The sequence below is a fragment of the Vidua chalybeata genome, chromosome 6 (assembly GCF_026979565.1).
Source record: "Vidua chalybeata isolate OUT-0048 chromosome 6, bVidCha1 merged haplotype, whole genome shotgun sequence".
Classification (NCBI taxonomy): Eukaryota; Metazoa; Chordata; class Aves; order Passeriformes; family Viduidae; genus Vidua; species Vidua chalybeata.
The window spans coordinates 53,650,654-53,664,618 of NC_071535.1; the positions used below are offsets into that span (position 1 = coordinate 53,650,654).

General features: G+C 41.0%; 1 protein-coding gene across 4 annotated transcripts in view; it reads right to left on the reverse strand.

Annotated features, from left to right (window-relative positions):
* NAV2 (neuron navigator 2) overlaps positions 1 to 13,965 on the reverse strand; it is a 371,538-nt gene that overhangs the window by 174,185 nt on the left and 183,388 nt on the right. The gene's annotated exons all lie outside the window — the stretch shown is intronic.

Sequence of the window (13,965 nt, forward strand, 5' to 3'; positions counted from 1 at the left end):
CTAATTAATATCCTAATTAATATAAACCTGAGAACTAAAATCTGTGTTGCTTTTAGATACTTTTATTTAATGGATTTTCCGAAGCCAGCCTTGATTTGGGATGAAGATCCCTCACTGATAGCGTTGCCACGTGTAACCGGAATTTATTTCTTCCATTAAAAAGTAAGACTTTGGAGCTGCCTTTCATCCTCCTATCTCCCTTCTAGGCTCCCACAACACAGTGAAAGAGATAAGGTTAGAACTGAAGCTGCTAAAATCCATGCATGACCTCTTGCCCCCTGGCAGAATCACGGCAGGAGTTCCTCCCCAGTTGCAGTGCCCCGGCTTTGCTGATGGATCCAGGAGATGCCTTTCCCATACAATGCCCAATTTCAAAAGAGAACAAGGACCAGATATTTGCTTGTGTTTGAATCATTTAAAACCATAAAGCATCCAAGCTCTCTAAGCCTTTATTATGATCTTCAGCAACACATACATGATGACATGGGGTCAATATTAAGTTGAACCTTTAGGAAAGGACATAATTTACAGCCCTAATGGGCATCTAAACTTCCCTATTAAAGTGCTGAACAATACACTTGTTATTCACCAGCAAGCCTTCAATGACACAGAAATATGTGTCCCCAGCAAACCTTGTGCTCTAATGAGACATCATTCCAGTTTCCAATGCTTTCCAAATAAATCTGCTGGCAAAACAGGAGGAAACAGGTGTTGGAGACATTATGAATGAACTCAGTGCACACAGTCATTGTCCATGCAACGTTTACTATAAAGAAAACTTGGGGAAATCCGTTCAGTAATAATTCATTGTTTGCCTATGAAAAATATGTGTGCTAACAACTTGCTCTGCAGTCATTAAACAAAGCCACACTCCTGTATTTACCCATTACTTTTGCTTTTTAAACACATCAACATTTTGCTGGTTTTTTTGGTGGTTTTTTGTTTGGTTGGTTGGTTTGTTTTGTTGTTGTTGTTGTTTTTTGTTTGTTTTTTTTGGTTGGTTGGTTTTTTGTTGTTTTTTTTTTAATCTGGAAAAGAAAGCGTATTAGAGAGTTTTATTAATGCATTTCAATGCATTTTGGTCAAAAAGACTACAATCTTCTGTTCACTGAAAGCTGGGGTTTTATTTGTTTTTTACTATATAACATATGTCTTTCTTTCATGCATTACAGAATGGAAATATCTACAAATTATAATCTTGAAAGCATCCTAAAAATCTTGAAGCTGTCAGTAACAGTATTTTGCTAAGCATGATATGGGAAAGAACAGGAGCCTAGCTCATGGAATCATAACAGATGCTCAACCATTTTCATTCCAAAGAAAGCTCTCAAAATGGTGTTGAGCAGGAGCCTCTGAATACAACATTTTCTAAACCAGCAGAAGAGATGCCTTGCATTGAGTAGCACCATTAGAAGACCCATTGAAGGAGCTGCCCACATGGCTACTCTTGATTTTCAGCAGTTGTTGGGAGGTTCTGGAGGACATAGAGACAGCTGGTGCTAGGTACCAGATCAAAGAGAACGAGATGGCCTTGATAGTCACAACCTCCCACCAGTCCCAGACAAAAGTACAAAAAGAGACAAAAACTCAATCAACAGCCAAAGCAGACAGTATTATTACTGGCAAATGTACATCCTTTCTCTGGAAAACATGTCTTGTTGAACTGGTATTTTCTGCTGAGTTCACAGGAGCTTACGAAAGTGATATCACAGATGTGATTCTGTGAGGAGGCTCTTGCCTCATTTTCACCTGGCATGGTGAAAACCAGAATAATAACAAATCAACCCAGCAAACATCTGGTGGACTGAAAAGGACTTAACTGGTTTAAAAATATTCTATGTGAGAGATTATCTTTACGAAAATAAGCAGCGTGACTGTGTTTCACGAGAATAATTTCCAGCCCTACTTTTCTGAGCAAGCCCTAGAAGGGGCTACGAAATTTGTTGTTGGCACATCAGTAATGGAAGAAGTACATGGTAAAAATAAGAGGAAGATCAAAGCAAAAGAATCTCATCTATACTGACTAGAGCCATGAAAAGGTGTTAACACAGCAGATGCAATCGTGTAAAGAGGAAAACCTAAGAATGTCACAGAGCAAATGATTCTCCATGAGTTCAGTGCACCTGGAGAGAGCATCACAGCTGTGATGTGCCATCAGAATGCTGGGTTTGTGCTCTGGTGTAGGGGTGATGCAATACTTACACATAAGAACAGGGGGTTATCAAACAGGAACAGGCTTTATCACCTGCTGGGTTTAATGCTGGTTGTGTAAAACAGTTCAACAGGTTGAACCTTTGGAGAGGCTTCAGAGAGGAGCCGCGAAAATGACTTAAGGACTGAAAAATGCAGATCACAAGATCCAAACAGCTCCTTTTCATTTGTCAGAGAAGAGTAAGGGCAAATATGAGATCATAACATGAACTAATTTTAAAAAATGAACGCAAGTCAGCAGAAGTCATGTGGACTGTTTTATGGAGGAAGTCAGAGTGAATTATCACATTTATTGCTGTCTTATTTATCATCAAAGGTTATTTCTAAGTTCCCCATTAAAGCATATCAGTCAGCCACAGATCTGTTCCTGCCGACCTTGAATCTCTACTATCACCTGACTCCTGCCAGCAACCCAATGTAACATACAGAAGCCTTCAAGGATTCCAAGGAATATACAAGTAATGGAAACATTCCTGTGCTTCATCCCAAATCCCAGTCTTCTGGTACTCAACAACTCACCAATTGCTGAGTTGCAGTTGCACCAAGAAATACCTGGGTGTCCTAGGGTGACTTTATGATGCTTGTATGCCCAATTGTTTGTTTTGTTTATGCTGGATATTATATTCTGTGCCTTCAAGACTGGTTCTGAGAGTGAAGGCAGGGAGAAGACGAAGCATGGAGTTTGTTATCAGAGACTGCACTCACTCCTCTAAAAGCAACACTCCTCCACATTCTGCTGGACTGTGCTGTCTGGGCATGGATGGAGCAGAACAGGGCCCTCCTTTGCTTTTTAGTTAGTTTAGCTAGCTGAGGCAGAGAAGTTTTCCCTGGACTGGCTTTTTCTCTTTCCCTTTTCTTGGAACTGTTGGAACCTGCTCCAGACCGGGACTCGTGGAGCAGCAAGAGCTTTCACTTTGTGACCTACTCTGGGCAGCAGCCTTTCCCAGAGCCGGAGGGACTGTTAACAGAGCAACCAGCCACAGGAGAGACTTTCTGAATTTGTCATCTCTTCAGAGCAGCAAATGAGCTTTGTCATCTGCTATGGTTCATTTTTTTTGTGCTGGGGACTGCTTTGCCTGTTAAATCAACAGGTTTTTTCCACTTCTCTCCAAGGACATTTTTCCTGAACAGGTTGCGGGAAGGGGCCATGTGGGCTGGCTTTCAGGGGAGAGGGCCTTTTTGGAGGTTTTCTCCCAAATTTGCACTAAACCTGGACAGAGGGATTTTTAAAAATATATTAAATTCTTTATTCAGAACACAATGTGTTGGGGGAAAAAAGCTGCTAAATAAAGTAACAAAAATACCAGTACACTGAATATGGACTGGTTAAGCAATGTTGACAATATTAACAATGCCACTCAGATGATGGAGAGCAGCAAATTCTCACTGTGGTCTGAGGGATACAAGTGCTCAAATCGTCACTTCCAACCACTCTGGTCCCACAGTCCAAAGGTCTGAAAAGGACAGTAATCCAGGGATTATTTTTGCCAAGGAAACCTATGGGTCCTCCTCCAAAAGTTGTAGGGCAGTGTTGTCTTTGGATTGGAGCATAATCCCAGCCCACACTTCCAGCTCTGTGACCTGACATGCCTTTCCCAGTTTCCCAACATGTAAAAAATAATAGTATGATATAATAAAATAATAGTATGATAAATAATTTTGATATCAAACAAAAATAGATTGACTTACTACATTTGAGACTAATTCTTGAGTCATATTCTTTTAATAGGCAGACTAAAATACAGACAGGAAAATGTTATTTGCTCTGTTTCTGCTGAGTCTTTGCCAACTACCCTGAACAGCAAGAATTTTAAATTAACTAAGCAATTCTACTTAAGCAGATGCAGAATAGTACAAAAAGAGTGATTCAATTCAAAAAGTAGTCTGTAGACAAAGCTGCTCAGTGCTTACAAAGGATCACTCACCATAACTTCTGAAACCTGTCCCACAAAAGAACACATACCAAGATTTAATTTAAAAATACCTGTTACTTATAGCCTTGATCAGCCCCCTGGAACACTTGATAACAACTGGTATCCACCAGATCCTTTTGCCAAACTCTTTATACTTCACTTTTAAATGAAGTGGTTGCTAATTCAAGAACAAAAATATTTGTGACCCAAAGAGCCTATGTGGCAGATTTGAGTTGAAATTTATATTATGAAATTTGTATGCATACAAATACAGAAGTACTGAAATATATAATGATTTTATTAGGGGTGCATTTATTGAGGGTGGCCTTCCAGTACCTGAAGTGAGGCTAAAAGACAGATGGAAAGAGACTTTTTACATGACACAGGGGAATGACTTCAAACTGACAGTAGGTTTAAAATGGATATTAAGGAAGAAATTCTTTACTGTGAGGGTGGTGAGACCCTAGCACAGGTTGCCCAGAGAAGCTGTGGCTGCCCCTTCCCTGAAAGTGTCCAAGGCCAGGTTGGATGGGGCTCTGAGCAATCTGGTCTGGTGAAATGTGTCCCTGCTGAGGGCAGAAGGGTTGGAAGAATCTGATCATTAAGGTCCCTTCCAACCCAAGCCATCCTATGGCCCTATTTAGAGTTGAATCCATCAAGCAGTTTGCCTGTAATAGCTGCAAGTTATTAACCTATTATTGGTGGAAGTGCCATAATCAGGTCTTCCCAACTAATTTGATTTCAAACATGTATTTCCAGTGTCCACAGAAGGTTCTGGATGCTGCTGTTCTCCTCACACTTAGGTTTCCAGCACTGCCTTCTGAACCCGTATCTTCATTTCTAAACAAGTAAATACAATGCCCAGACTTGTTCCGAGTTTGTTGACAATGGCATGGAACAATGCTAATGGATTAATAAAGGCCACGCCATTAGTTTTTGGTTGTTTATTAGAGCACCAGCTTTGAAAGCTTCCATGCTTTGCTCATGGCATGGCCCTGAGTCAGAGGCTGGTTTCATCATGGGCAGTCCTGCACAGCTCCCCTTGCTGTTCCTGCTGAACCCAGAGACAGGAGGGAGCTGCTGCCAGCCCCACAGAACCACCTTCTGTGTGCCCCCCTCCCCAGCCCCTAAGGCACAGGTGACTTCAGGGATGCACCATTCTCCCTTCAGTCATCAGCCACAATCAGCTCCCAGAAGGCAGCAATCTGGAGATATAAACAGAGGTTATGAAATGCAGTCCAGTATTTTCATGATAAATGCTTCTTACTCTGGAAGAGCTGGTCAAAGACCAGCACCACTGGGGACAGCAGAGCTGGGGGAGATCTCATCTCTTACCCAACATGGCAGGTGACACGATGAAGAAAAGCTCTTAGCAGGCTTGTAACTAGAGCAAGGCACATTGCCAGCTGCTGCACAGCAACAGTTGGTTTTGAAAGCCCACACATAAATTAATGGGCACGTGGAAACAGAGGAAAATCCCAGCTAGGGATGCCCAAGTACCCAAGTAGGATGCCCAACAAGACTCTCCACTCTCTCCTCAATAAATTCACATTTCATTCAGCAGCCCAACCAAAATTGATTTTTAGTTCCCATAAGAGTTCTGTACCCTCAGTGAACCTTCTACTTGAGCTAAGAAATTAAACTATAGTGAGAAACTGAGAAACACTTTGTTGTCTTTTGGGGCTTTTTGTTGTTGTTTTCAATACAGGGGACACTTGTGAAAAATTCAATTACTTGACATGATCATACATAGCAAAAAGTAATTCTTCTTCCTCTGCATCCTCAGAGTCTGCTGAGTTGAATGCACCAATTCTTCAATTTTTTACAGAATAATACTCATTGTGCATGTCATGGGGGAATGACAGGTTGCAGCCAGAGCAGCACTAATTTGACATTACAAAACAAAGATACAAGGAATTAAATAATTAGAGCCTTAATGACAGAGTATAATGCATGTCTCCTTTGATAATCTCTTGAACTCTGAAGATAAAAGCAGGGTAGAAGCGTGCACACAAGATGTTCAATAACTGAGAGTTTCAAAGCATAGTGGAGCACATTGTGGTGCACCCTTCCATAGTATTCCAATATCTTAAACGATGAGCCTTTTAGAGCAAAAGGTCTCCAATTGTCTGGGCTACTTCTGCTCCTTTTTACCTCCCTTCCAGCTGCTCTTCCCTCACCTCCTCTGCCAGCCTCCCCTTGGCTCACTGCATTTATGGGCAGCTGGAACTTTTCTTGCTCTACTAGTGTATGATAATAGCACAAGTAACAAGAAGTAACTTACTTCATGTTTCTCCCTACTCTTCAAGATCATTAAAAAAATTAATATATATCATCTATTAAGTCCATTGACTGGAAAACAATTTTTCCTAAATTTGCCTCTTTTTTTTTTTCTTAGTTATTATTTCAAATATTATCCTTTCTGCTTGCTTTCAACCTTTCTTTCAGTTTTCATCCTGCCACATCATCAACCTCATCAGTTAGGGGGGAAAAAAACTGAGATCCATTCAAGCTCAAGAGTTTGCAGCAGTCTAAAAGTCAACTAAAGATATTACTTAGCTACTTTTTATCTACTTTTCCCCAGTACTCTGAAATTGAGGACAGAAACAGAAATAATAATGACAAAAAATAAATGAAGATGCTGATATTTATCATGAAAGACTGCTCTAGGCTGTATCAAATATAAATGTAAATTCTTATTCACAATGCTGGATACAGACAGCCAAATCTCAACATATTCCTGCTACTTTAAAAGAGAGCGCTTTCACTAAAGTGTAAACGAATGATGAGCTGCCTAAGATAGGGTTTCTGAAAACAAGTTTTATCTAAGAAAAGCTTTTCTAGTCCCTGGAGTTGATATCCAATTAATGCTTCTGGTACTTTAAAGGCATTATCACTTGCTTGAAAATAAACATAAAAATTCTGCTAACAAAACTTGGTTTGTGTTTTTGATGGATTAGTAAAATAGCATAGAGTTATGAATATAGGCTTTTACTTTAATATTATTTTCTCACATATTATCATCATCAAGGATTACTCCCATGGCTTACTGACACTGTTATTCTTCTGTATCTCAAAATATGAGACAAATAGAAAATATGAATAAAGAAAAAGAAGCTACAGCATGCCCCACTGTAAACAACCAGAAGCATTTTGCTGAGTTCACCTTATATTGCACTAATGAACAGAGCACATCCTCACCTCATAAATGTCAAAAAGAGTTTTATTACCATTCAAATCACTCTAAGAACTGGACTATATTTTCGTGATGGGGCAAAGAAGTGTGTGTTACTTTAATCTGCTCCCCAGACTGGCCCAATCTAGACTATGTCCTATAGCCCAGTCTGACTTGAACTAAATAATTAGCATTTACTAAGATAACTCAGTTATCAGCTTCAATTTGAGATGCCTGTCTAAAAGCATACCATCAGCATTTTGACTGGGATTCACTTAAACTGTTAACACGTTTTCAGTTATAAAGTTCTACTAGAATACAAGGCAATTTTCCCCCCTACTTGCAACATTTCCTATCACTTGTGTGTCTAGCTTATATCTCAGTACTAAAAATTATTGCTGGCCTGTTCTCAATGTACCTTAATATGATGACCAAAGAAAAAAAGAGAAAAATCCAATTAAGATTTATGGGATCTAACTCTTCTTTGCCTTTTAGTTTGACCATGTAATTTAGTATTTCATTTTCATATTCAACTCGTGTAACTAGCAATTACATAAGCTGCAAGGTATAAAAGAATCAGACCTGTTTGATTACATGAAATTAAATATTTCTCATTTTTATTAAGCATTCTTTCACCGGTGTCAGGCCATGCCCCAAAGAGGAAATTCTAATACTGCTTTTAAGCTATTTAGAGACTTTAAAATAGTGTCAAACTATGCTCTGAATGTCCTAAAATGTGGTATTGTGAGCACAATGTTATTTTCAGAGGCAAGGAGCCTCTGAAAACAAGATTAGTTTCCAACCTCTAGTCTGGTTACACAGAGTTCAAATCACAGACCAAGCAAAAAAAAAAAAAAGAAGACTCTGCTGCTACTGTTACAGCACTTCACTAGGGTGAGTAGGAAAAATAAATAAACCTGAGAACAAGCTATTATTAGTTTTCCTCTGCAGATAAATATTATTAATGCTGCTTGGTTTGCTCTCCAAGCACTTGGCCCAAAAGAAGCAGCATTGCACTGATCTGTGCCTTGGAAACTGTGAGGTTTGGTTCATCCAAGTCCCAAGAACAGGAAGGAGAAGAGTAGGGAAGAGGGCGAGGTAAAAAGAGACATCTGCCTGAAGATGCCTTCCAAAAATTGTGTGTCCTGTTCATATAGTTTGGGAATGCATTGTCCTTCTGCCACAGACACAGAGCATTCCTGGACAATAAAAAGTGGGGGAACTCTTCGGCTGAATTGAAGAGGGCAGGTTAGACTGCCTGAGCTGGGGATGGCAGGCTTTGTCTCCATCCAAAACGTTCAGTCAGATATTGTTCCCTTGTGTTAAGTGGGTTTAAATCTAAAGGGCAAGCCCAACAAAAGTGTCCTTAAATAAGTTCATTTCAGTCCACTTTTACCTGTCACTAAGAGCCAGCTCAGCTAAACCCCTCACCTTAAGTATCCTCTGAGCACAGCCCAACAGCACCAGTGTGATTCTTACTTGTGCCAGGGGTGCCTGCACTCCACCTGAGAAGCCCCACACTCACCTGGGCAGTAAAACACACCTAAAACCCATCCTGAACCAGCTCCAGCAAGCACCTTCGTGTCACCACCTTTTACCTGCTGCTTCCAGGGGGAGCAGAACCTGCGATGGGATAAAGGAGACCAAGAAGGTGTCCCCCAGAGGACTGGGAAGAACAATGATCTTCAAACACCTTCTGGTGTGCTGGCAGAATCACAGAAAAGACTAGAAATGTTCAATTACAAAGTCTTTGCAAAAAAAAAAAAAAAAAACAAAAAAAAAAAAAAAAAAAAAAAAAAAACACAAATTCAATATATTTCCTTTCATCCCTTTTCACTGCACACTACAATCACAGATCACGGTAAGCAGCATTTGTGCCACTGTGATCCAATTAATTTTCCAAATACTGTGAGGATTAAGCACATATGAACAAGAAAGAAAAAAACAAACCATCATACATGAGAAATAAGGTCTGGCTTCCATTTCAGGAAATATTAATAACTGAAATTGTTAACAAGTGACTGACAAAAGTTGTTCTGCTTCCTACTGGTTTAACTGCTTCTAGGCAAAATTATGATTACTGCTAATAAGCCTAGAAATCTAATAAACCTTAATAACAATACAGAACAGCAAGTCACAAAACAATTACACTTTGCAGTCAGAATGGTTCTCCTGCAGCCAAAAATACAGTGTGAATGTGGCTTGAAAGAGCCAAGTGAAATTATCACTTGATATTCATGGGGGAAGGGACTTCGCACACAAGGGCACCATTCAGTCGTATTTCAGGTCCTGTTAAATTGTTAAATGTTAAATAAATGTTAAAGCCTGGCTCACACTACCATATTAACTGGAAATCCAAAGATGATAGCTATAAGGACAGTGTAGCTGCTTCAGAAATATTTTTTCCTCCATTAAAATTATTTTTCTTTCATTATGAAGGATCACGGTTTGGGTTGGATGGGACTTTAAAGACCATCGAGTTCCAACACCTCTGCCACGGGCAGTGACAACTTCCACTAGGCCAGCTTTCTTAAAGCCCCATCCAAACTGGCCTTGAACACTTCCAGGGAAAACTTCCAGACCTGACAACACAATGGAGATTTTTCACCCATAATTCCAAGCAAATGCTTGTGATTTTAATGGATTTACATCTTCCCCCCACCCCCCCCCCCCCCAAAAAAAAAATAGAGAGTTTTGTGGCACAGTTCATGGCAGCTACAACAGAGGGGAAGAGACTTTTAGGTCAGACCCCTACCACAGGTCAGATCAAATTTCCATACATGACAAAGCTGATCTTAGCTCTAAAGTGCTGCCTGCAAGATTCACAGCAAAAAACCTATGCCAGTTCTCCTCTGGAAAACATTATAAAGCTCTGAAATATTCCAGCAGATGCATATGCTTTCTAGAGACAGAGAATATACAGATTAAGCTACAGAATGTGGCTTTGTCACTGAACAGGAGGGGCTGAACAGTGATCTCCTTTTTTTCTTGGTAACTACAACTTAATCTGTATTCCCCTGCTAAAAGGATTGCAATAAAATTCTTTGTAATGAAAGGACAATTAAGTCACATTATGTGCAGAAAGTCATCATTTGATAATGATCCACTAATTTCAGCAAGATAAGACACTAATCACTTATGGTAATCAGATTTGCCCTGGTAATGCAGTGACTGGACCCTGCTGCAGCAATTCAGAGATGTTCATTAGCTCTGCACCCAGATGCCACCAGGTCACAGCATGTCCCTGATGGAGACACTCCGAGGCTGGGAGGACACCACGTTACCTCCTGTTCCATTTTTGTACCAGAAAAGGCAGATTCTGGATTCATCAGTCATACTTATTGCATGAGTTTCCAGCCACGCAAGTACTGGTGCCTGGCAATTCAGAATATGATGATGCCCAAAGAAAGGCTCAATCATGTATTTTTTACAACAGCATCTATGCCCAAAATAAATGTCAGTCATAAAATACTGTGGATTTTTTTTTCCGACATTGAAATAATTATTTATAATAAAAAGCATATCCATAATAAATCTAAGCCATATCCAATGGATACTTAATCCCATGCAACTCATCCGGGAAAGCAAAGGAAAATTAGGTGTGCCTTGGTTCTGTCCAGCACCACCAGGTGGCAATAGCAGCCCAGCTAACCCATCCCACAGCACACCAGTACCAACTGCTTTATTCCCCTTTTCCCTTTCACTCAGCCCTACCCCAAGCTTTTTATAACTCAAACTCAGCGTCAGACTAAGCATCTATAATAAAAAGGATCCCTATACCTACTCCTGCTTCATGAGCTAGTCCAAAGACTGGGTCTGACCTAAACAGCTCCCAGGAACCCAAGACTGACACTTCCAATCAGGCAAATCCTGTTGTTCTTGTGCTAAAGGCATAGCTGCCTCATGCAGATATCCATCACAGTCACTTGATTTCTGCAAACTGACACCCCTCCGATGTATTTTTGGCTCAAAGAGGGAACAGCATGCAAGACTCCACTCGTTTCCTGTCCAAACACTACATATATGCCCCAAACCACATGATATATGGAAAAGCAGGAGAAAGAAAAACACTTTTTGATAACCTGGAAATGATAGTAGTATACCAGGCCTGGATTTGAACAGAAAGTTAGATCCAAAGAGTGGTTTATATTTCTCAGATTTCAGCAAGTTCTTTATATAAGTGAGTTAGGACTGTATGGTGTTGCTCTACCAGTCATTTTAAGTTCAAGCAAGAGGCAGAGGTGGCTTGATGCATGGAAATTAATTGCCATTGTAAACACTAGTTGCAGACATTAATCACACTGAATGATGATGCTATAAATCAAAGAGCAATCTGGCTTCACCCAGTATCCCACGACTACAGTTTCTAAACTTCTCAACAGTCTAGTAAACAAATCTGTGGAGTTTGTTGTTTTTGGTTTTTGTTTTTGTTTTTGTTTTTTAATGGAGCTGTAGGAAAAACATAATCTAAGGTAAATCCATATATAAAATTACATCTCTGATCTGACCTCACCAGTATCCTTTCAGGAACTACAACAAGGTAAGCAAAAATGAGTCACTGATCTACACCTTCTTTTCAGACTTCCAGTTTTAAGTGCTCAATTACCTCTGACCACCAGCTCCAGCTCCAACCCAAAAATAAGCATTCCCTCCCTAACAGCCATACGTCTGGCCTGCAAGGATTCACCCACTGACCTAAGTCAAAAACTATTTCATATGACCCTAAAGGTGAACCTAGAATAATTTCCATTGTAACCACTGTTCTCTACTACAATTTTCTGTTAAAAGATCTTTTTAATCAAAAGTCTCATCCATGGACAGGGAAAGGAAATGTGACTAAAGGTGGTAGAAAAAAATGAGGAAGGAGAATTACATTTTCTTGGCTTCCACCTATCACTGTAGACTTCCAAAACTGAGTGTGTTCATGTTTAGGATGGATTTATCTTCTGGTACTCAAAACCCACAGCATCTTCTTATCAGAGGAACACTTGCTCAAATGCAAGTTACACACTAGGACTTTTTGTCCCAAATTGCTTTTAATTTCTGTTCCAATATTGTCTGTAATTCTATTCATAAAGTAAATTATGGCTTGAACTGCAAAATTCATTCTAGCTCCTTCAGAATTTAAACCACTAAATCAGAATATGAAATTAGCCACTGCCTCCAGCTGCAATACATTTCTTATTTCTCATTTTCACCCACACTCATTGGAAACATAGTTCAAATGACAACCTGAAAATTGGTTTTATTCTCAACTAGTACACAGAGGTTCCCCCTCCCTGCCTTTTCATTTCTTACATCCCATAAGCACCAAAAACAATGACAGAGTGGCAGGAGATGAGCTAAATACCCCTCCAAGGTACTCTAAGGCACCACACATCTGAGCAATAGGTGTCAAGCTCTGCAAAACAAAATCAGATACCAAAAACCCAAAACACACTTTAATTTGATTTAATTCTTTTGGGCATTCAGCCTCAGCCTAACACTGCAGCTGTTCACAGCATCCACTGATACTTCTGTGTCATTCCTGAGCCAGAGGGGCAACATTTCCCTTGCAGCCTCTTGAGTGGAAGCAATGCAATGTGGTGGAACCAGTCGGAGCCCCACGAAGAGGGGAACAGCAGCAAGCACTGCACCACTCCAGAGAGCATGGCAAGAGCTTCCTGAGGGAGAGTCCTGCCCATCAAACCTCACTTCCTTTTATGACAGGGTAACCCACCTGGTTGATCAGCTGATGTAATCTTTTGGGATTTCAGTAAAGCTTTTGATACTGTGTCTCAGAGTGACCTTCTGGACAAAATGTCCAGCACACAGCTGGATAAACACATCATATGATGGGTGAGCAACCGGCTCACGGGTTGGGTGCAAAGGGTGACAATGAATGGGGTGGCATCAGACTTTCCCTAATGGGGTTCTGCAGGGCCCCATCTTAGGCCCTCTGCTCTTCAACATCTTCATTAATGACTTGGATGCAGGACTCAAAGGAACTCTAAGCAGTTTGCAATGATACAAAACTGGAAGGAGCCTGCAGGGAGGCCCTGCAGAGAGATCTGGACAGATGAGAGGACTGGGCAATCACCAACCACATGGAGCTCAACAAGGCAAAGTACCAGATTCTGCACTTGGGATGGGGCAGCCCTGGATGTACAGAGAGATTGGGGAATGAGACACTGGAAAGCAGTGTCACAGAAAGGGACCTGGGGGTCCTGGCCAATGGCAAGCTGAATATGGGTCAGCAGTGTCCTGCAGCCAGGAGGGCCAGCCCTGTCCTGGGCTAAATCAGTCACAGCATCGCCAGCCGGGCAAGAGAGGGATCGTCCCGCTCTGCTCTGAGCTGGAGCAGCCTCACCTCGAGTGCTGGGGCAGTTTTGGGCACCACAATGTAAAAAAGACATGAAGCTGTTAGAGAGTGTCCAGAGGAGGCCATGAGGATTGTGAAAGGCCTGGAGGGGAAGCCGTATGAGGAGCGGCTGAGGGCACTGGGTCTGTTCGGCCTGGAGGAGACTGAGGGGAGACCTCATCACAGTCCACAGCTTCCCTCTGATGGGAAGAGGAGGGGCAGGCACTGATCTCTTCTCTGTCACAGGTGACAGGACCTGAGGGAATGGCCTGAAGTTGTATCAGGGGAGGTTTAGGTTAGATGTTAGAAAAGGCTCTTCATCCAGA